Source organism: Lissotriton vulgaris, chromosome 11 (assembly GCF_964263255.1).
Source record: "Lissotriton vulgaris chromosome 11, aLisVul1.2, whole genome shotgun sequence".
NCBI lineage: Eukaryota > Metazoa > Chordata > Amphibia > Caudata > Salamandridae > Lissotriton > Lissotriton vulgaris.
In genome coordinates, this window is record NC_141699.1 from 428519560 (window position 1) to 428541427 (window position 21868).

Consider the following 21868-nt stretch of genomic DNA (forward strand, 5'->3'; position numbering starts at 1 on the left):
CTTGATGTAATCTATCCCATCGGAAATATGAAATCGTTTTAAAATTTTTAGTCTGTTTTTTGATTCTGTATAGTATACTTTTATGATTTTCATCAATCGAATAAAGTGGATTTGATTTGATTTGATTTATTAACATTAATCAAAATCATTTAAGAAAACACCACCCAGGCAATCACCCAACAAATCCCACAACTAAAACATAAATTTAAAATGTATTAAACAATAAATATGCTAAATAACAATTAATATAACATCATTAACAAATACCACCCACTCAATTCTCCAATAAATCCAATAACCTGCAATAAAAATGTAGTACATGACAAAATATGTATTAAATATTGAATTAGTAAATGCAAATGATAAGAAATAAAATAATTAACACATTTTTTAACATCAATTAATATATAATTAATAATATAATAATATAATATAATATAAAATAATAATTTAAGATATTCTAATAATATATCATGAATAATATATAAAGAAACACTTCCCATCCAATCTCCCAATAACTCTAACAACCTGAAGAAAATATAATTTTTGTAAATAAACGAATTTTACAATAACATATATAAAAATAGAAGCATAAAAAACAACTCTGCTAACCCTGTAACAGAACCGCCAAGATGTTCATGTAAAATTTTTTAAATAAAATATGCGAAAATCAAAATAAATAAATAAATAACATTTTGGCCACAATATTATGATCAGATTATATTTTTGAGACAATATTTAGGTGGAATAACCCTTCAGTGTCTCTCTTTCTCTTTCTCTTTCTTTCTCTCTCTTCCCCCCACACTTTTTAGTGGTTAAGTGCAAGAAATACAATTTGTGAACTGTAATCTGCAGATTCAGAGTAAAAGGCAGTCACAAGAAGAACAGCCAAGCTTTCAGAAATAAATTGGCCTTTTACTGACCTATAGCTGTTTATAAAAACATGTGGTCAACTGCTGAAAACACATTTTATTGATATTTAATACATGGATTACTGATATTAAATTACATGAGTTATTTGTGTCTTCATATTCAGGAACAGCAGCAAGTGCCTGAGTTCTGATTAAAGTCTATTGAGCTCTTGCCTGGTATCAGAATGCACTCCTCTGACGCAAAAAGGAGAAATCCTGATGTTTTGGGATCTTTGTGACTGCGAACGTGCCTGTTCGCACCAAGATATCGCTGCCCTCGCCGACGTCAATGTGAAACTCTGGTGAACCTGATTCTTCGAGCTACAGTGACTGCCAGTGAAAATAGGCAACACAGATCTGTACTTTACGCTACAGCATCAACAACCCGCAGTGACCGCCAATGGGAATCTCCAGCAACGATGTTCGTGAGGCCAGACAAATCTTCGTGTTTTAGCGACGACCATCTGCGAGGCTCTCCCTGCTCCTCAGGGTCTCCTCCACCGCAAACGGAACTCTTTAAGCTGGACTTTAGAAGTTAACTTTTTCAGTGGGATAAACCTGGTCACTGTATCCGGCCCATGATCTATTGCGGTCTACCTGAACTTGTGACTTTTACCTGGTCTCACATGATTAGATAAGTGCGAGAGGCGCTTTGTGCTTTTTGGCAATATACTTACCTGAAATCCCCAGTTCTACTGATTGGATTTTTGTCATTATCATACTAAATAATTTATTAAATATTACTCACATTTCTAAATTGGTGTGGGATTTTTCTTGTGTTGTGTTTTTGCTTATTGTTGTTTGTGTGCTCCATAAATACTTTTCACATTGCCTCTAAGTTAAGTATGACTGCTTTTTGCAAAGCTACCAGACAAGTTAAGCACAGGTTAATTGAGTGACTTAATGTGATTCATCCAATGACAGGGGCTGTGGCTGCTGCTTGAGAAGACCTCAATCCCCCCCCCCCCCCACCACCCCCCTTAACCACCAACCCAATTTCGTACACTATGTTTATGCGATGGAATGTTTTTTAAATTTCTATTTGTGTGGCATATACTTGCAACATACATTTGGTTTTGCTAATGCTTGTTTTCTGTAACATCCTTTTACAGACGTTTTGGCCTGTGCTCGATCTCCAGTGCAGAAACAGTCATTGCCAAAGACATCAGCATACAGTGCATACATCAAACCTTTAGGATCTGCCAATGCATGTTTATTTTCATAATTTTTTTTTGTGTTTTACAAATACTGTTGATCCCACATAGAAGACAGCACAGCAGTAAAGAAGTTACTGTTGATAAATGGATTATATCCAAAATATTAATCCAGCTCCAACATGCACCACATTTGTCGATATGAAAGTGGGTCTTGTCTACTTATTTCTAAAGTTTGGTGCACGAATGAGGACACGCTCATTTGGCTACTTGGTGGCAAAAAGCTGGAACTCCCTACCCTTGTCCCTTCGGGAAGAACCATCAGAGGGACTCTTCCGTAAAAAATTGAAAACGTGGCTTTATACACAATAGGGAAAGGTTGCTTTATGATCCGGAGAGGTACTGATTCCCTGAGCTGTAGGTAGCACTAGTAGCGTGGGGGGGGGGCACCAGTAGGTGTAACCAGGTGCCCTACAAATGTAGAAATATCAAATATCATATTGGTCCAGGAGATGTAAAGACATTAATAATGCAAAAATGATGCAACAGTCTTTTCCTGCAGAGATTTCTGAACATCCCCTTTGTAACACGTATGTGTGTATGTTTATTTTTTAATCACTTTATGGGTGACTGAGTTGTAACTATGCTTTAATGTGCATGTTTTTCCATATTGCATTCTTATATGTGAAGCCACCCTGCCTCTCAACAAGAGTTCGATTGGACTTGGTTGCAATTTTCAGGAATATTTTCTGGATGCTTCTTCTGAAGTCCTTTATAGCAAAGTTTTCTAAAAATATTGCAGACATTGAAAAGAGGATGGTGGGGCATATTACCAAGCATAAGCGATAATTATCGCTATGCTTGGTTAGCGGCAATAATATCATCGCCGTGCTTCGCTTATTTTTATCGCTTAGGAGCCTTGCTATTATCAAGGTTTATCTCCTAAGCGATAAAAATCGGCCGAAATGCATGATTATCGCTTAAAAGTCAACAATATTCATGCATTGCCGAGCTAATGCTCTTAGCCATGTTATCCACCTACCATTGGATAACATGGCTAAGAACTACTCAGGGCAGGCGTTAGCTTTTGGAGATATTCGCGCTTAGCGCAAATATTTCCAAAAGTTGGTAATAGGAGATAGCGATGTTAGCGACTGTTTTCAGTCGCTAACATCTTGGCACGCCCACTTTGCATGTCATTAGCGATAATTATCGCTGACATGCAAAGTGGGCCCCTAAATGCCCGCTATCGCCTACAAGCTGTCACTAACTGGTGTTAGCGACAGCTTGGTAATAGGGCGATGAAATTATCGCCGCATTAGCGGGAAAAAGTCCCGCTAATGCCGCGATAATGGCCCTTGGTAATATGCCCCGGTGTTCGCTGGCCAGAAACTGGGTTTATCGGAAACAGGTCGGACAGCAGTAACGGTAACGGAGCCAGTCACGTCACTATGCATTTGTCGACCTGTTACTGACATGACCATAGACAAACTACTGCATGGATCATGTCTTACACGCTGTTCCCCCTTTACGCCTGCCGACCTCATAGAATATGAAATTAGTGAGTCCTGTGCATTTACGGAAGCTAGAAATAACCTTCTATCTACGAAAGTCGCTTTTTTTCCATAACCTAGGCACACTCATTTTAGGGCATCTAGAGGATACCGAAATTGCTTCTGAGTTGGAAGCAGCCTAGGTAACAAGGATTGGCTACATCAGTGCTTGCTAAATCATAGCGCTTTATTTTTGTTTACTTTAAGCCAAAACGTGCAGCAGCTCAACTGCTGTACAACATGTAAAAAACATTGACAAAGCCAATAGATTTCACACAGGAGAAACCTGTTGGCTTTGCCAGAGCTTGTCGTTAGGTGTGTCCATGCATAAAGCACATAGAGCCTCATTTATGAGAAGTGGCGCATCGCTGCGTGAAAGCAGCGATGCGACACTTCTCACTGCGCCCTCCTTACGACACCAATGATGCATCATATTAACAGTATGAGGCATCATGTCGCAAGCAATGACAGATATGTCAGTATTACTGATGTATCTGTCAGCACAAAAGTGGCACATTGCTGGAGTTGTGTCGGAAGCATGACGCAACTCCAGCAATGTTACTTTCACATGGGGCAAGCCCCATGTGAAAGGGCCTGCGTCACCCTCATGCCTGCCATGAGGCAGGCGTAAGGTTTTGATGCATTGGCGTCTTAGAAGTGGCTCCGCAAAATTTCATAGATTTCGCTGCGCCACTCCTACGACCCTTTCATGCGGGGTAACACCCACCCTGCATACAGTATAACCGACACAGGTCTAATGGAGCGCAGGGGTTTACGAAGTGACGCATCTGCCTAGATGCGTCACTACGTAAATATGGCGTAACATGGCGCATTAATTACGCCGCCGCTGCATCACAAAAAGTGATGCAACGGCGGCGCAAAAGTGACGCAGGGGCTCATGAATAAGCCCCAAAGTGTCTGCGATATGACGCCAACACGCATTTGATAGAAATACAGGGAAATATGCGCTGTTAACACTCTTTTTACATCTTATTGCTAATTTTCTCTCTTTTAAAAGGATATACCAGGTGGAACACTGGGGACAGCCACAATTTTATTTACATTTTCTCAGGTTTTTCTTTTCAGTGGAAGCTGCGGCGTTGAGAAAGGCAGCAGCACATGGAAATTATTTTGCTTCTGGGACAGTGGAATGATTCATAGGTCTTCTGCATGCCGCTGCTATTAATCTACCATAAAACTGCTCCTCTCACACCACTGGCCTCTCATCCAGGCCCGGACTGGCCATAGCGGGCACCGGGCAATCCCCCGGTGCCCCGCAAGGGTGGGAGCCGGTTTTGAGCCCCTGGGGGCCGATTTTGTTACAGGGCCGTTTTTGCAGCAAAATCGCCCATGTATCAAAATCGGCCAAAAACCGGCCCTAGCAAAGCGCTCGGCGGCACCTCCAACCCCCCCGAGTGGGGAGGGGGGGCTGGCCGAACACTTTGCCAGGGCCGGTTTTGGTTCCCAGCCCGGCCCTGCCTCCAACCCCCCCGAGTGGGGAGGGGGGGCCGGCCGAGCACTTTACCAGGGCCGGTTTTGGTTCCCAGTCCGGCCCTGCTCTCATCCTACTCGAATGTTATATACACGCTCACATCCTCTTTATAGTCTGTCTACTATGAAGTTACAAAAAGAAAACAGTACATAGTTAAGCCTGCAGTGAAAAGACACTGGCCACCAGAAGCTGTTCTTGGCCTGGGCTCCATCAGCCCAGGACACGAGGAGGAGGCACTGACCAATAGGAAGCGTATGTGTGGTGGGCAGGGCAGCGGAGGAACGGCATGTCGGTTATTTTGAGATCATGGAATGGCGGTTAGAATGCTGAGATTAGGTACATTGAATATCAGGGGTCTTCATGCTATAAATAAAAGACAACGGTTGGCTAGGGAGTTGCAGTGGTTGCATTGTGACATTATATGTCTCCAAGAGACGCATATACCATGGGCTAAGCGGAAGGTTTTGACGGAACTTGGCTATAATGTTTTAGTATGTACTAAGCAAACTACCACGACCCGTGGTGTTGCTATATTAGCCTTAAAGCATGTTATAGGTTCCGGGTGAGTCTTGGAGGACAGTGGTGGTAGATGGGTAATTACAGAATGCACCATTGACACCTTCAAATGCACGCTGTGTTCCATTTACGGATCTAACTTTGATGAGTCCGCTGTCCTAGAGCTTCTTACTGCAGAACTAGCAACCTGGCCCACCCCAGTAATAGTTTGTGGGGATCTAAATATCAATCTTCAACCAGATTCTTTAGGCAATGATGAATATTTGTATGTAGGCAGGAAACCTAAAGTATATAGATCATTGCAGGCGCTCCTTACCTCACATGGACTGATTGATGCCTGGTCTCATCTTCGGAGTGGTAGCCCGGGTTATACTTTCTTTTCGGCACCTCACCAGAAAATGGTGCGCTTGGACAATTGTTTAGTGCCTCAAAGTTTACTTCACGGTGCATAAATGCAAGTATATCCTCGTGCCACATCTGATCACGGCCCTGTAGTCCTTTCCATCCAGACAATCTGTCCCCCTAGAAACCCCCGGGAATTTACGTTTGATCGCAAGCTACTGTTAGATACAAAGTTTCAAGAGTATATGAGTGAATGGATTGCAGAGTTTTTTTAACTATAATAGGGGGAGTGCCGAGGGGGAGATAGTCTGGGATACGTTTAAGGCGGCTTTCAGAGGGGAGGTTCTTAGCTTTGGGTTATATGCGTAAAAACATTCACATGCCAAACTGCAGGAGTTATATAATGAGTTAGGAAAGGTCGAAAAGCGGTTGGTCCAGGATATAAGCTTGAATAGAGACATTCAGGGCTCAGCAGCAGAAGTGGCCCGATGTAAGGCTAAAGTAAATTACCACTGGAGTAAGGAGGCGGCAAAAACTTATGCCACTAAGCTTCAGTTCTTATATGAGTACGGGGAGGCAAGTGGCAGGTGCCTGGCCCAGAGAAGAACTAGGGAAGTCGCGCAACGGATTAAATGTATAAAAAACGCGGTTGGGCAAACAGTAGAAACTAAGATGGAAATCGAAGAAGCCTTTAGACAATTCTATACTCGGTTATATGCCAGAGAAGATTATGATAGTAGTAAAGCCGCAGATCTACTAGGACAATTCTCTGCGCAAAATCTGGACAGTGAGATAGTAGCTAAATTAGAGGCTCCAATAGTGATGTCTGAACTTGAAACAGCAATTAATGCACTTCCAGCAGGCAAGGCAGCAGGACCTGAGAATCTTCCGTTAGAGATTTACAAAACATTTTTTCAAGTCTTGAAGCATGATATGCTCGCCACATTTAGATCCGCACAGATAGGAAAGTACCCTAAAACGTGGGATGAGGCCAGCATAGTGGTCTTTAGAAAGAAGGGGAAACCCGCAGATGAACCATCCTCATACCGGCCTATCTCGCTGTTGAATACCGACGGGAAAATGTATTCGAAAATATTGGCGACAAGGCTTTCAGATGTGATATCTTCCTTGGTCTCTGTATATCAGACGGGTTCATTCCCAAACGCGGTACAACCAACCATGTCAACCGGGTGATTTCCTTAATAGACCATGCAAACGGCTTGGGAGTCCCGCTGAGCCTTATATTGTTGGATGCCGAGAAGGCTTTCGACCAAGTGTCGTGGGCCTTCTTATGGGACCTGATGCAGGCTCGAGGGTTCGGACCAAAATACATAAAATCAATACAGACGCTATACCAACAACCCAGCTCGCGGATCTTTGTAATGGGGCTGCAATCTGCAATAGTCCCAATACAAAGGGGGACAAGGCAAGGATGCCCTTGTTTCCCGTTGTTATTCGCCCTTTACATAGATCCGTTCTTAAAAATGATGGAGCAGAGCCCTCGGATACCTCCAGTCAGGATACAACAACACCAGTATCGGACACTAGCGTATGCCGATGACGTAGCCGTGCTCTCTCCAAGGCCGGCTATGGCAATGCCTGAGATCGAACATCTGGCAGTGTTATATGGCTCAGTATCCGGGTATAAATTAAATACTGCTAAGACCCAGATATTATGTGTAAACATTAAGTCTTTTTCAGATACCAGGGTTCTAACAGAGATTACATATCTAGGTGTGCAGATCAATGCCTCGCCTGCGGCTACGGTAGAATGTAATTGGCAGAAACTACTTAGTGGGATCCGTAAACAACTGGATCAATTCGAATGCCTTCACTTAACGCTTGTAGGCAGGTGCAACACTTTAAAAATGATGGTATTACCCGAGATTCTGTACTTCTATCGATGTATGCCATTAGAGATCCCCCTGGTATATATCACACAACTCCAGGCGATCTGTATGAAATTTGTATGAGTCCGGGGAAAGGAGCGGCGCGAACAAAATAATACATGGTATTGCCAAGGGCTGTTGGAGGTTGGTCGGTACCTGACTTTCTTTCATATTACTATGCCTGCATGCTCTCTCGTATGAATATCTTGCTTACAGGGGTAGGACCTAAGGAGCGAGCATTGCAGCCATCAATATATGGCCTGTTGATGGGCTTGGAAGCCAGGAATCGTCTTTTTCTTAATACGGATTGGAACTATTATAAACGCACTAGATTTAAGGTGCTGGCCGCTGCCTTTAAAGTCTGGAAGGCAATAAAAAATTACTACAAAATTAAGTGGACCTCCTTATATACTCCATTGACCGCCCCGATTCTCCATCCCAGTATATGCTGGGATAGGACAGTGGTGAGTTGGCGAACAAAAGGCTTAATCACAGTTGGGGATTTGTATACAGGGGACGGCTTAAAGTCATTTAGTCGGTTAAAGGAGCAATATCAACTCCCAACCACACATTTTTTTAAATATTTGCAAATCCGTGAGTACCTAATGAAAACTAATATAAGCATGGTACTTAACCCTCTTATTGAGGCTAATAAGAAAGGTGCTCGGATCGGAGTATTCTATAATTTAATGATAGAGGCTATGCCTATCGACTTAGATGCACAAGTGAGCAAATGGGAGAGCAAGTTAGGAAGTCAAGCAATTCCGCTTGAGAGGTCAATTGAACTAGCCGGACGAATACTTATGTCTGCTAACCTTGTAACGCAACATTATAAAACTTTTGTTTTATCTGTATCGTACTCCAGACAAAATTTCAAAGTGGGGTGGAGATCCAGAAGGAAAATGTTTCAGATGCGGTGCCCGTCAGGCGGATGTAATGCATATCTTTGGCACGTGTGTAAAATTAGGCGAGTTGTTTGGACATGTAAATAAGTTCCTATCCGAGATTTTGAACACTCCTTTCCAGCTGTCATTAATGTAGATTTTGTTGGGTATAGACACGGGGGGTGCCCGAGCTGAGTCCACGGATAACACTGGCTATTTTATATTTGTGGCAACGGCGGTTTTTAGACTCTGCATTACCTCTTGTTGGTTACAAACTGACCCCCCCCCTCATTTGAAGCATGGCGAACTCGATTTTTATTTACTTTTTAACATGGAATATAATCTGTATGCTATTAAGGGAAAGCGGAAAAAGGCACTGTGGCAGCAAATATGGGGACCGGTCCGTGCATATATGCAGGCAGAAGACTGATCAATCCTGACATTCTTTGTATCTCGCTTAACATCCACAATTGCTTTCCCCAGTGGACTGTTTTGAAATGCTGCAGTACCTGTTCTACTTTATAAGATACAAAACATCTGATTTATTGAAAGTCTGTTTTGCTGTCGACTAATGGCTAGACTTGGTTTATGTACATGCCTTCCTCTTTTTTTTCTTTTTTAATTCTTACTGTCTCTTTTTTGTTTTTCCTCTTGAAAAGAATATTTAGTATACTGCTCTTGTAACTCCACAACAGCGTGATGATAAGTTATATGCTGTATTTTGTATTCGTGATCTCTACCTTAAAATAAAAATTGTAAAAAAGAAAAAGAAAAAAAAAGAAAAGACACTGTCCACCAGAAGCTGTTCTTGGCCTGGGCTCCACCAGCCCAGGAGACGAGGAGGAGGCACTGACCAATAGGAAGCAATGGTAAGTGAAGTGACAAGTGAGCCATGTGGGAGCCAGCCAATGGTAAGTATAGTGAAGTGGGGGTCACATTGGAGCCAGCCAATGGTAAGTAAAGGTAGGTAATGGGTGGGCTTTAAGCCCCTTTTAAGATTTTCTTTAGGTTTCACCTGGGCAGCACTTGCGCTGTCTCTCCAAGACATGTGCTCTATTCAGGATATGGGCATTCAACACGCCCAGCACTTCTGGTTGGTTAGTTGGCCTGCCTTCCTAAATTCCTATACTCTGGTTGGTCAACACTGTCCATCTGTCCCTCCTTTGTGTGCGTGGTTCCCTACCAGTGGACATCACCAATCATTTCTGGCCATCTATTGCCTCCTCGCTCGCACCCCTCCGTCCCGTCATTGCTGCCGTCCTTCCTATGCTGCTGCTGACCTGCTGATATAATGCGCTGTGTTTTCATAACTTTACCGCCCCTTACGCATTGTATTTATTGTTCGCCCTGGCATGCCCCACCCCCCTGCTGGACAGTGCAATGACTTTTATGGCAATGTAATTGTATGTTGGTAACTTCACTGATTTTAAAACATTGTATTTATTGTTTGTTCCAGCATGCCCCACCCCCCTGCATGACACTGCATTGACTATTGTGGCAAAAGCAACATGCCGTGCTTTAGCTTAATACATCTAAAGCTAAAGCACGGAGTGCCGCCATTGTTACAAAAGTCAATGAATAAAAAAACGAAGGCTGGCGTGCGCCGCATTTCTTATCCATTTATGTACTTTTAATGCAATAGTGGCACACCTCGCTTTAGCTTTAAACATCTACAGCTAAAGCAGGGTGTACTGCGATGGCTACAATAGTAAATAAACAGAAATAAAAGCATCCGCACAACTTAATTTTTTCTATTTATTGCCTTGTAGCAATGGTGGTACGCAGTGCTTTAGCTTTAAACATTTAAAGCTAAAGTGCGGCGTGCCGCCATTGCCACAAAAGTCAAACAATGGCAGGCGCACAACGCATTTCTTTTCCGTTTGCAAAGCCAATAGCTTTAACTAATGCGAGACCTATAGCATTGCATATGCTTGTTATTAAATACAAGAGATTTCGCAAGGGCTCTGCAGGCCACACCTAAAAAGGGAAAGCTTCTGCATTGCTATTTATCAAATTAGGTCTGTGCTTTCTAAATGGCCGCACCACTTCAGACTATCCAGTTTGTAATACTTATCACTGGAAGACCATGGCCTCACATGGAGAAGAACGGTCACCCAGGCCCTCGTCAGCAGCAGGTTGGACTATGGAAACGCCCTCTATGCAGGAGCCTCGGCCAAACTCCTGAAATGACTCCAACGCATCCAGAACGCCTCTGCATGCCTAATCCTTGACATCCCTTGCTGCATCCACATCACACCCCACCTGAAAGACCTGCAATGGCTCCCCGTCAACAAGAGAATAACCTTCAAGCTCCTCACCCACGCACACAAGGCACTCCACAACACCGGAACAGCGTACCTCAACAGACGACTCAGCTTCCACACCCCCACCCTTCAGCTTCACTCTGCCGCCCTCGCCACTGTCCCCCGAATCCGAAAAACAACCTCCGGCGGCAGATCATTTTCCCACCTCGCCGCCAAGACCTGGAACACCCTCCCCATCCACCTATGGCAGACCCAAGACCTGCTAAACTTCAGAAGACTCCTCAAGACCTGGCTTTTCGAGCAGTAGCAGCATTCACCTCCCCACAGCGCCTTGAGACCCTCACGGGTAAGTAGTTCGCTTAACAAATGCTATGATTGATTGATTGATGAATTGATCGACTATTATATAATTATTATTGAGTTGGGGAAAAGTGAGTGATATTGAAGTTTTATTGAGGGTAGAAAGTGACCATGACCCCATTGTAGCTCGTCGGTTTATGAGCAGCTAGAGACAGTCTGAGCATGAAGGATGGGCATTTAAAACTACTCATCTGAAATTACCCAATCAAATGACCGGAAATCAGTTCTCTGGAACCACAACAACTACCAGAAAGAAATCCATGTACTCAATACCATAGCAGTTAGGTTTGGGGGCACCATTCTAGATGAAGCAACTGGCAAAAAAAATTATAGAATTATTGACTCTTTCCCAAGGCTGCTGGATAATATTTGTATATAATATTGTGATCTCATCCAGCCTGGAAGCCTTACCTCAGACTAGATAATCGAGAATGTAGCAGTTAGTTCAACCAAGATTTCCTGGATGTAATAATCAAAGTCTTAACCACACTAATTACCGAACACCTTTCCCCGACAAAAGAAGTGTTGTTCCAGAAATTTTGAAAAGAGTCTAAAAGCTTTTAAAAAGCAAACAATTAGACGCTCACAGCAGCCGGTGGATAAAATTAACGGAAGCCTCAGATTGGAAGGATACAAAGAAGGTTAAAAAAAAATCTTTCTGATGTGAAAGGTGCTAAGGAATGGGAGCCCTATTGTAAATAGTCATATTTGATCAGAAATCCTGCAAGTGATAACATTGTGGTAAACAACAAACTATGCGGGATATGTTCTAGGAAGTGGAGGAGAGATGCGCTAGCCTTTCCGGCTTAATGTCTCTCTCCACCACTTCTGAAACGCAAGGATGCACCATATTTACAAGAATGTGGTTCAGCCCTGTGTTTCCCCCTGCTATGGTGCTACGTTTACCAACTTAGCTCCAAAGCAGGCACCCTTGCACAAGCGGGCAAGGGAGTATGTGTGCAGGGGAGGATTGTTTATGTGTAGGAAGGCCTCCCTTCCTGCACATACACAATCCTAGAAATGCCATTCTATAACTTTCATGGGTGCTGCTTCATGCAGCACACATGAAAGTAGCAAATGACATTTTCTTTTTAAAGTTCTTTTATGTACAGGAAGGGACACCTTCCTGTACATAACCAAACAATGTCATTTTGCTTTTTCCATGTGTGCTGCACAAGGCAGCACGCATGGAATAAACATAAAAAAGGAGAATTAATGCATTTCTCCTCGTTTTGCCATCTTAAAACCAGTTTTTACCTGGTCTTAATGTTGACGCTGCCTCCTTGTATATAGGGGGCAGTGTAAAAATGAATGGGTGTTGCGGTGGAACGCCCACCACAGCACCCACTGCCCACCCCTTCATTCTAACCATAGCATAAAAGGGTAAGTAGACATAATATCGAAATTTAAATATCGATGTGGCAGAATATCGATGTTTTAATATCGATGGTAATATATATACGAACTGTTTAATATTGATTACAAAAAGTAGTATTGTGTGTTTTAATATCGAAAGTAAAAATATCGAATGATAAAATATCGTTGTGTTAAAATATCGATATTGTGTAGTTTTTCGTAATATGTGTATATTTATGTTTTACAAATGTGTTTGAATTTAAAATTAGTAATTTTAATGTGTTAATTACATTTAATAATTTTATGTTTTTTTAAAAATCATATTTAAGTTTAGGAGCGGGATGTTGAGTTTATAGGGGATAAGGGTGGGGAGTGTTTTAAAAATGTATAATAACATTTTTATTTAAATAAAAAAAAATTAATATATACATTTTTATAAAAAATCTATATTTTTTAAGTATTAATTTACTAGATATTTTAGGAGCAGGATGTTTGGTTTATAGGGGATAAGGGTGGGGAGTGTTTTAAAAATGTATATTTAAATTTTTGATTTTTTTTTTAAAAATTGAAAATTAAATAAAAAAGAAAAAAATTCAAATTTAAATAAAAATATGACTGAGTTGTAGTGTTTATAGTGGATAATGTTAGGTTTTTTAATTAAAAGTTAAATATTTAGGATAATATTTAAAAAAGAAAAAAAATTCAAAAATGTTTAATTCGAGAATTTTTTTTCCCCATTTAGGATTGAATTGTCATGTATAAAGTGTATAAGGGTTGTGTTTGTTTGTAAAAAGTACATACTATGGGAACAATTTAAAATGTTAAAAAAATTATTAAAAAAAGAAATTTGAATTTCAAAATTTGAAAAAAAATATTTATATTTAGGATTAAGTTGTAGTGTTTATAGTATATAAGGGTTGTGTTTGTTTGTAGAAAGTACATACTATAGGAATAATTCTAATATTTAGAAATTTATAATTACAATTAAAAAAATTACAAATTTAAAATTTGAAATAAACTTTTAAAATTTAGGATTGAGTTGTAGTGTTTATAGTGGTTAAGGTTTGTGTTTGTAATTAAAAAGTTCATATTATAGGAAAAAATGTCAATGTTTTTTAAAAATTAAAAAAAAGATTAATAATTTTAAATTTACAAATAAAAAATGTTTTAAAACAAAATGAATATTTTTTTTATTATATGATTTTATTGTATTTTATAATTAGGATTTCTTTATTATTAATCTTTTATTGTTGTACTGCATTTACTCCAAATTATTGTAGAATGGTGTGGGAATGGTAAATTATATGTATTTAGTGTCCAGCACCTACCCTAAATTAATGTAGATTGGAGTGGGAATAGTAATTTATATTTAATTAGTGTGGAGCACCTACCCCAATTTAGAGCCCCATCCTATCGGAAATCGGGACCGCCCACCCTAAGGGCGAGGGTCCCGCACGCAGCATTAGGATGTGCCCGCCACTGTGGCGGGCACATCCTGTATTTTTAGTATTGTGGCGGGCGGAGCTCAGTGCTCCGCCCGCCACAATACTAAAAATGTTGTGCAGCATTTACATAATCAAAGCGGCAGGCACCGCGCGGTGCCTACAGCTTTGATTATGTAAATGCAGGGGGGTACCACAGGTACCCCCCATGTGCCACCCCCCTTTGGCCTTCACTCTGGGGGCCCACAGGGGGCCCCCAGAGTGAACACCGCATGCCTTTCAGTGGCGGCAATGCCGCCACGGAAAGGCATTGTAAAATGCCCATTGTAATAATGCGGGCGGTGTCTGACAGACACCGCCTGCATGTTACTCGTTTTCCGCCCCGGCCGCAAGGCGACCGGGGCGGAAAAGTGGCGGGCGGTGTTTTGCTCCGCCGTGGTCCCCCCGCCATTCTAATATGGCGGGGGTAATACAGGGAAGGATGGCGGGCGGATTTCCCCCGCCAGGCTGCCGGTGGCTACCGCCAGCCTGGCGGGGGCAATCCGCCCGCCATCCTAATGGGGCCCTTATTGTAGATTGGAGTGGGAATAGTAAATTATATTTAGTTAGTGTCCAGCACCTACAACAAATTAATATAGACTGGAGTGGGAATAGTAAATTAAATGTAATTAGTGTCCAGCACCTACCCCAATTTAATGTAGATTAGAGTGGAAATAGTAAATTATATTCAATTAGTGTCCAGCACCTACCCCAAATTAATGTAGATTGGAGTGGGAATAGTAAATTATATTTAATTAGTGTCCATCGCCTACCCCAAATTAATGTAGACTGGAGTGGGAATAGTAAATCATATGTAATTAGTGTCCAGCACCTACCCCAATTTAATGTAGACTGAAGTGTGAATAGTTCATTATATGTAATTAGTGTCCAGCACCTACCCCAAATTAATGTAGATTGGAGTGGGAATAGTAAATGATATATAATTAGTGTCCAGCACCTATCCCAAATTAATGTAGATTGGAGTGGGAATAGTACATTATATTTAATTAGTGTCCAGCACCTACCCCAAATTAATGTAGACTGGAGTTGGAATAGTAAATTATATGTAGTTAGTTTCCAGCACCTATCTCAATGTAATGTAGATTGGAGTGGGAATAGTAAATTATATTTAATCAGTGTCCAGCATATACCCCAATTTAATGTAGACTGGAGTGGGAATAGTAAATGATATTTAATTAGTGTCCAGCACATACCCCAAATTAATGTAGATTGGAGTGGGAATAGTAAATTATATTTAATTAGTGTCCAGCACCTACCCTAAATTAATGTAGACTGGAGTGGGAATAGTCAATTATATTTAATTAGTGTCCAGCACCTACCCCAAATTAATGTAGACTGGAGTGGGAATAGTAAATTGTATGTAATTAGTGTCCAGCACCTACTCCAAATTAATGTAGATTTTAGTGGGAATAGCAAATTATATTTAACCCCTTCCAGGCTCATGACGAGCTGGGCTCGTCATGGTGTAGCCTCCTCGCACACTGATGACGAGCCCAGCTCGTCATGAATAAGGGGCTTTTAAATATCTCAGCGCAGGAGGAGAATTCAACTAGCGCGGATGTGGTTAACTAATGTCCAGCATCTACCCCAAATTAATGTAGACTGGAGTGGGAATAGTAAATTATATTTAATTAGTGTCCAGCACCTACCCCAAATTAATGTAGATTGGAATGGGAATAGTAAATTATATGTAATTAGTGTCCAGCACCTACCCCAAAATAATGTAGATTGGAGTGGGAATAGTAAATTATATGTAATTAGTGTCCAGCACTACCCCAAATTTATGTAGACTGCAGTGGGAATATTAAATTATATTTAATTACTGTCCAGTACTTACCTCAAATGAATGTAGAATGGAGTTGGAATAGTCCATTATTTATGAGAATAAATACATTTTATACTAATTGTGTATAGTTGGAATTTTTATTTTTTATTAACATGACAAAAAATAAAAAACATTTGTATTATATTTTTATTTAATACAAATATATTTAGTCATATATTTGTTATACCATTTTATGGTTAATTTTTAATTTCACATTTTTATTGAAATAGTACATTTTATTGAAAAAACATATTTTATGTACTTGTAAGTATGGTTTGAAATTTTTAAAAAAAGGTAAATATTTTCACAAATAATATACAATTTTTATATTGTCATACATGTTGGTTGTACATAATATTATTCAAAAAAATTATCATATACATTTTTACAATATATTCAAACAAAAAAACATATTTTAACACACCTTTATTTATATACATTTTGAAAAACATTGTGAAATAATTTTTTACAACTTTTCCTGTTTTTAATAATTATAATAATAAATATTATGTATTTTATAATATTTATTTTTATAATTTCACAAAATATGTAGATATTGTTAAGTATTTTCATACAAGTAAAAAAACACAATTTTTTAATACATACTATTCGTTTTTTACTCTGTAAAGGAATATTTTCAAACATTAAATAATATCTTTTTATGTTAATCTTTTTATTTAGTTTTGGGTCTTGTATTTTGTAACTGCTTTGGGTCGTTTTGTGTCATTTGGATGAAGACTAGCTCACGGTTGGGAGACACTTCACGTCGCTGAAGGTAAGGTTTGTTTTATATGTTTTAAGTGTGTTTTAAATTATTTTTGATAGTAGTTTGGTACTATTTAGTGTGGTTAGAAGTAAGTTAGTTGTATTAGGCATTTTGATATGTTGTATTTACGTATGGTAGATGTACGTAATTTTTAGCGTTGTATAGGCTTGTTTGTAGAGTTAGTGTTTCGATGTTTAAAGTTTATTGAGTGAAATATAATGTTACTATTACCGTTAGTAGGAGTTTATTTGTTGTTTTGTGTGGGTGGGAATGTATGTTTCATGTATTTTTGTTGCAGGAGTTTGTTATGTCGAAATGAGTTTTTTTTTTAAAGAAGTGTTTTTCGGTTTTCCTGGAGCGTTTCTTCTATTTTTTATCATTTTTTTGGATTTTTATGGTTTTTCGAAATACCTTCGAGGAATGGACTATTCTGTTTTGGAACAGTTGTATTTTTTCATTTTTTTTTTGGGTACAATTTTTCTAAACTGGATTGTTTTGGTGTAAAAGGATTCTACAGCCTTTGGGATATGTTTGATAAGTGTTTTACATTTTATTTATTGTGGGTGGGTAATGTTATTATGATTATTGTTCTGTTTTATTTATGTCAAATATTATTAATGTGTGTATATATATTTAAAATATTATAAGATATATTGCACACATTAATTATTTTCCAGATACAAAATATGCTTGTGATTTAAATTGTATTGTTTGTATTTTATTTAGGACTGCTTTGTTGGTTAGAGTAATTTAGAGTAGTGTTTTGGCTATTATGTTGAGGTATTCAATGCCTTTTGTGCTAGGGTTAAGCTTTACTTGGTGTTCTAGGTATTTATGCATTTGTTTGGTTTGTTTAGATGTTTTTGGAGTTAGTTCAGTAATGTATTGTTCCTTTCTGAATTCTTGATAACTTTTTTTTTAAAACCTTTATTTATCAGTTTTTAAGTAACAAACACAGTCAAAGTGGTTACAGTCATACCAGATACATTCATTTGACAATCAAATAGGTACATTTTTCGGGGCTAACGATCCGATCAAATAGAAAATACGTGTGTGCCCTTTCTCGCCACAGTTAGATAAAGTCCGTATAAAGACATATATTTTAAATTTCAGGGCAACTAAACTAATATTACAGATGAAGTTGAATAGCATCCTTCAATAACATGTTCTTTAAATCTTTAGTATCACATAACATTATGCAGTAAAGAGAATTAGTGGCGTGCCTTCGTCAGCACCAGGAGCAGAGCAATGAGAGTTTGCTACCTATAACCCAATTCCTTGGCTGCCATCCTCTGACCCTTCCTGTGGTGCTGTGTTGCCTATCAGATACATCTGAAGAGGACCCCAGATATCTTTCGGCTTGTTCCGGACAGGCAGTAAATCAGCATAAATATTGTGTTGATCCTGACAGTAGACTACATCATCCAACCATTCCTTAAACTTCGGGGCTCTTCCCCTACCCCACCGGCATGCAACCCTCCTCTTAGCAAGCAGTAGGGCAACGTCCAGAAACCTCCTAATGGGCTTAGGTATATTCAGTGTATATCCCAACAGAATTACTAGTGGGTCCCTATCGACTACCCCCTCTGTCATGATCTGTAATGCTTCGTACACCTGGGACCAGTAGTCATACACCCCCGGACACTCCCATGCCAGATGGATGAATCGCGCCCCCTCCGCATGTCATCTGTCACATCTATCATTATCTGCCAACTGGAATCTCAGCTTCCGAACCGGTGTGTAATAAAATCTCTGCAAGAACTTGTAGTGTATGATTTTGAGCCTACAACTAGAAGATATATTGGCCGTGATAGTACAACAATAATTCCATTGATCTTCAGTAATTTCCGTGCCTATATCCAAACTTCACAACTGACGAGCTGTACTCTCCAACCCCATGCGCTGTAGCCTAATAGTATTATGCAATCTAGAAACAAGATAGCGGCCATCCGACAGCAACATAGCATGCAGCGGTAACACTACCTCTGGTTCGTTCGGAAATTGTATCAGCACTTCCTTCAGCCCCTGACGCAACCTGATGTAATAAAATACCTCTAGGGGGGTTGGTTGCAGTCCCTGAAACAGCTGCTCCCTAGTGCGAAATCGCCCGTTGAGGAACAAGTCGCCCCACGTGGCAACCTTGATACGCCTACACATTAGTTGAAATCCTGTCTCCTGCAGTAGCGATAGACAGGGGTGGTATGTGAGTGGCATTACAGGGGAATACAACAGCGGAGTTTGAAGGACCTTCGTCAATCTACACCACGCTTCGACCGTGCATGTTACTGTGGTGGATGGTGTTTCTATGACTTCCACCGTACCTTAAATCATCCCGCTGAGAGAAAGAGGACGTGCGACTCAATCCTCTGCCGCCAGTTGTGGCATGAAAGGTGTAGGATTTATCCAATGGTACTCATACTGCGCCTGAACACTTATATAATAGATCTCGAAATCTGGCACATCAAAGCCTCCCTTCTCGTAAGGCTGAGTCAGAATTGACCATCGTACCCGTGGTTGCTTACCCTCCCAAAATAGTCGAAGGAGTTCCGATCTTAGCCTAGTAAAAAAATATGCGCCAGGATAATAAGGAATATTTTGAAATAGATTAAGAAAGCGAGGCAGCACCACCATTTTTATGAGTGACGCTCTACCCGCCATAGACAGAGGCAACGACATCCATCGTGAGACATTATCGCCTAACTTAGTAATGGCAACACCATAATTAAGTCTAAGTGTCTCCTCCTTATTTAGGGATATAACAATACCCAAATAGCGTAGATCAGTATCGCACCATTCGAGTGGGTAGTCCAACTGGAACTTCATAACTGCACCCGTAAGCGGGAAGAATTGTGATTTTTTCCAGTTGATTAGCACGCCCGATATCCCTCCATAGACTATGAACTCACGCAGGATAGGATTAAGGTTGAGTTGCGGATCTTTGACATACAATGTAATATCGTCCGCATATAATGATACCCCTATCTGGCGCTGGAAACAGTTGAAAGCACTAACCCTATGCAATTGACGAATGCGGCATGCTAGCGGTTCTATTGCTATAGCACATAGCAATGGGGAGAGAGGGCACCCCTGTCTGGTGCCCCTCGTTATGGGCATCGGAGGTGATAGCACTCCATTGATCAACACTCTCGCAACTGGCTTGGTGTAAAGCAGTTCTATCCATTCCACAAATATCTTGGGAAACCCCATCCTGTGCAATATAGCAATAAGGTACTTCCATTCCACGGAGTCGAACGCTTTCGTTGCGTCGAGAAATATGGCAGCAACTGGGATCTCAGGGGCTATAGTGGGGATTAGAGAGAACATCGTACGAAGATTATGAGTTGTGGCCCGTCCTGGTACAAAGCCAGCCTGGTCCGGCAGCACTATCTTAGTCATAAGCAATGATAAGCGCGTTGCTAGGACCTTAGCAAGTATTTTTGCGTCACAATTGATAAGAGACAGCGGCCGATATGAATCAGTGTCTACCGGGTCCTTGCCTGGTTTCAACAGGGAAGTTATCACTACCTCCCTCATCGATCCCGGCAACTCCCCAACTTCCAAAGACTCCTCAAATACTTCCTTCAGGACTGGTGCCATAATATCTATGTGAAAAGGAGAACAAGGGAAACCCTACTCACGACGGAACCAGGGTAATGCGTTTATACAGAAAACAATAGTTCCTGTGGCATATTATTTTAAAAAATACTTAATAAGTGTAACAAGCTCAATGGCATTTTAATTCTTAGAGGGAGGTCGTCAAAAGAAGGAAACACTAATGTACCAGTTTGTAACGATTTTTTTATATTTCAAACAAGACAGATAGTACTGTAATTAGGTCTGCAACATACACATTTCCTTCTTTTGCTGACCTCCCTCTAAGAATTGAACTGCCTTTGAGCTTGCTACACTTATTAGGTATTTTTAAAAATAATATGCCACAGGAACCATAATATCTATGTAGCATTTATAGAATTCGGCAGGCAGTCCATCTAGTCCCGCCGCCTTGCCGTTAGTTAGCGACATAATCGCCTCCCTTATCTCGTCCAATTCGAGTGGAGCGCCGAGGAACAACCTGTTGGCATCACTTAACCAACACAGCGCAATATCATCTAGGAAATTCCCTAAGTCCATTTCACCTGTCTGGTGTGAGGTATATAGCCTCCCATAGTGCGTCAAGAATTCCTCCTGTATCCTCTGTGCATCCTGACAGCGCATACCCTCTGGTGTGACAATCTCCAGTACATTAGTACTGAACCGCGGTTTCCTCGTGAGTGCTGCCAGTACTTTACCCGGTCGGTCCCCTTCGCAGTATTTTCGCGCTGTCCAGTGTTTTCCCATATATCTAACTTCTCTAGCTGCCTCTTCCTCATACTCTGAAAGCTTATCCCTAAAGTGCTTATGTACCTCTGGATCTCCACCCCTCGCCATCTCAAGTTCCAGCTCTTTCAGTTCTCTGTCTAACTTCCCTAATGTCCTTTTGATGTCTCTCAGCACCCCGCAGCCCTTGGATATGCAAAAACCTTGCATCGTGACTTTAAACGCCTCCCACACCATTTCTACACTGTTTACTGATCCCTTGTTTCTGGGGAAGATGGCCTCTATTTCTTCTCCCAACTCCGTCTTGAACACCGTATCCAGTAATACTGAGGGGAAAAGTCGCCATGGGGGCCGTATTTTGTCATGTCCCGGCATAACAAATTGCAGCAACACTGGGCAATGATCCGAGCACATCCTCGACAGATGTGCCACCCGTCCTATACCTGTGGTCAATCCTCGGGACACAAAACAGTAATCAAGCCGAGCCCAGGTATTGGTATGTGTTGTAAAATGGGTCCCCTCCCTATGCCCAGGGTGAGCAATCCACCAGCTATCCACTAACCCAGCTTCCTCTATTATGCCCAATAGTACATCCCTAGCCTGTCTGTTATACTGACCACAGCCATCTGACCTGTCCGTTCCAGGAACTAATGCAACATTAAAATCCCCTCCCCAGACAATATGAGCAGCTCCCACTCCCATCACATGCCCCCAAAGTGTCGTGAAGAATTCCGGAG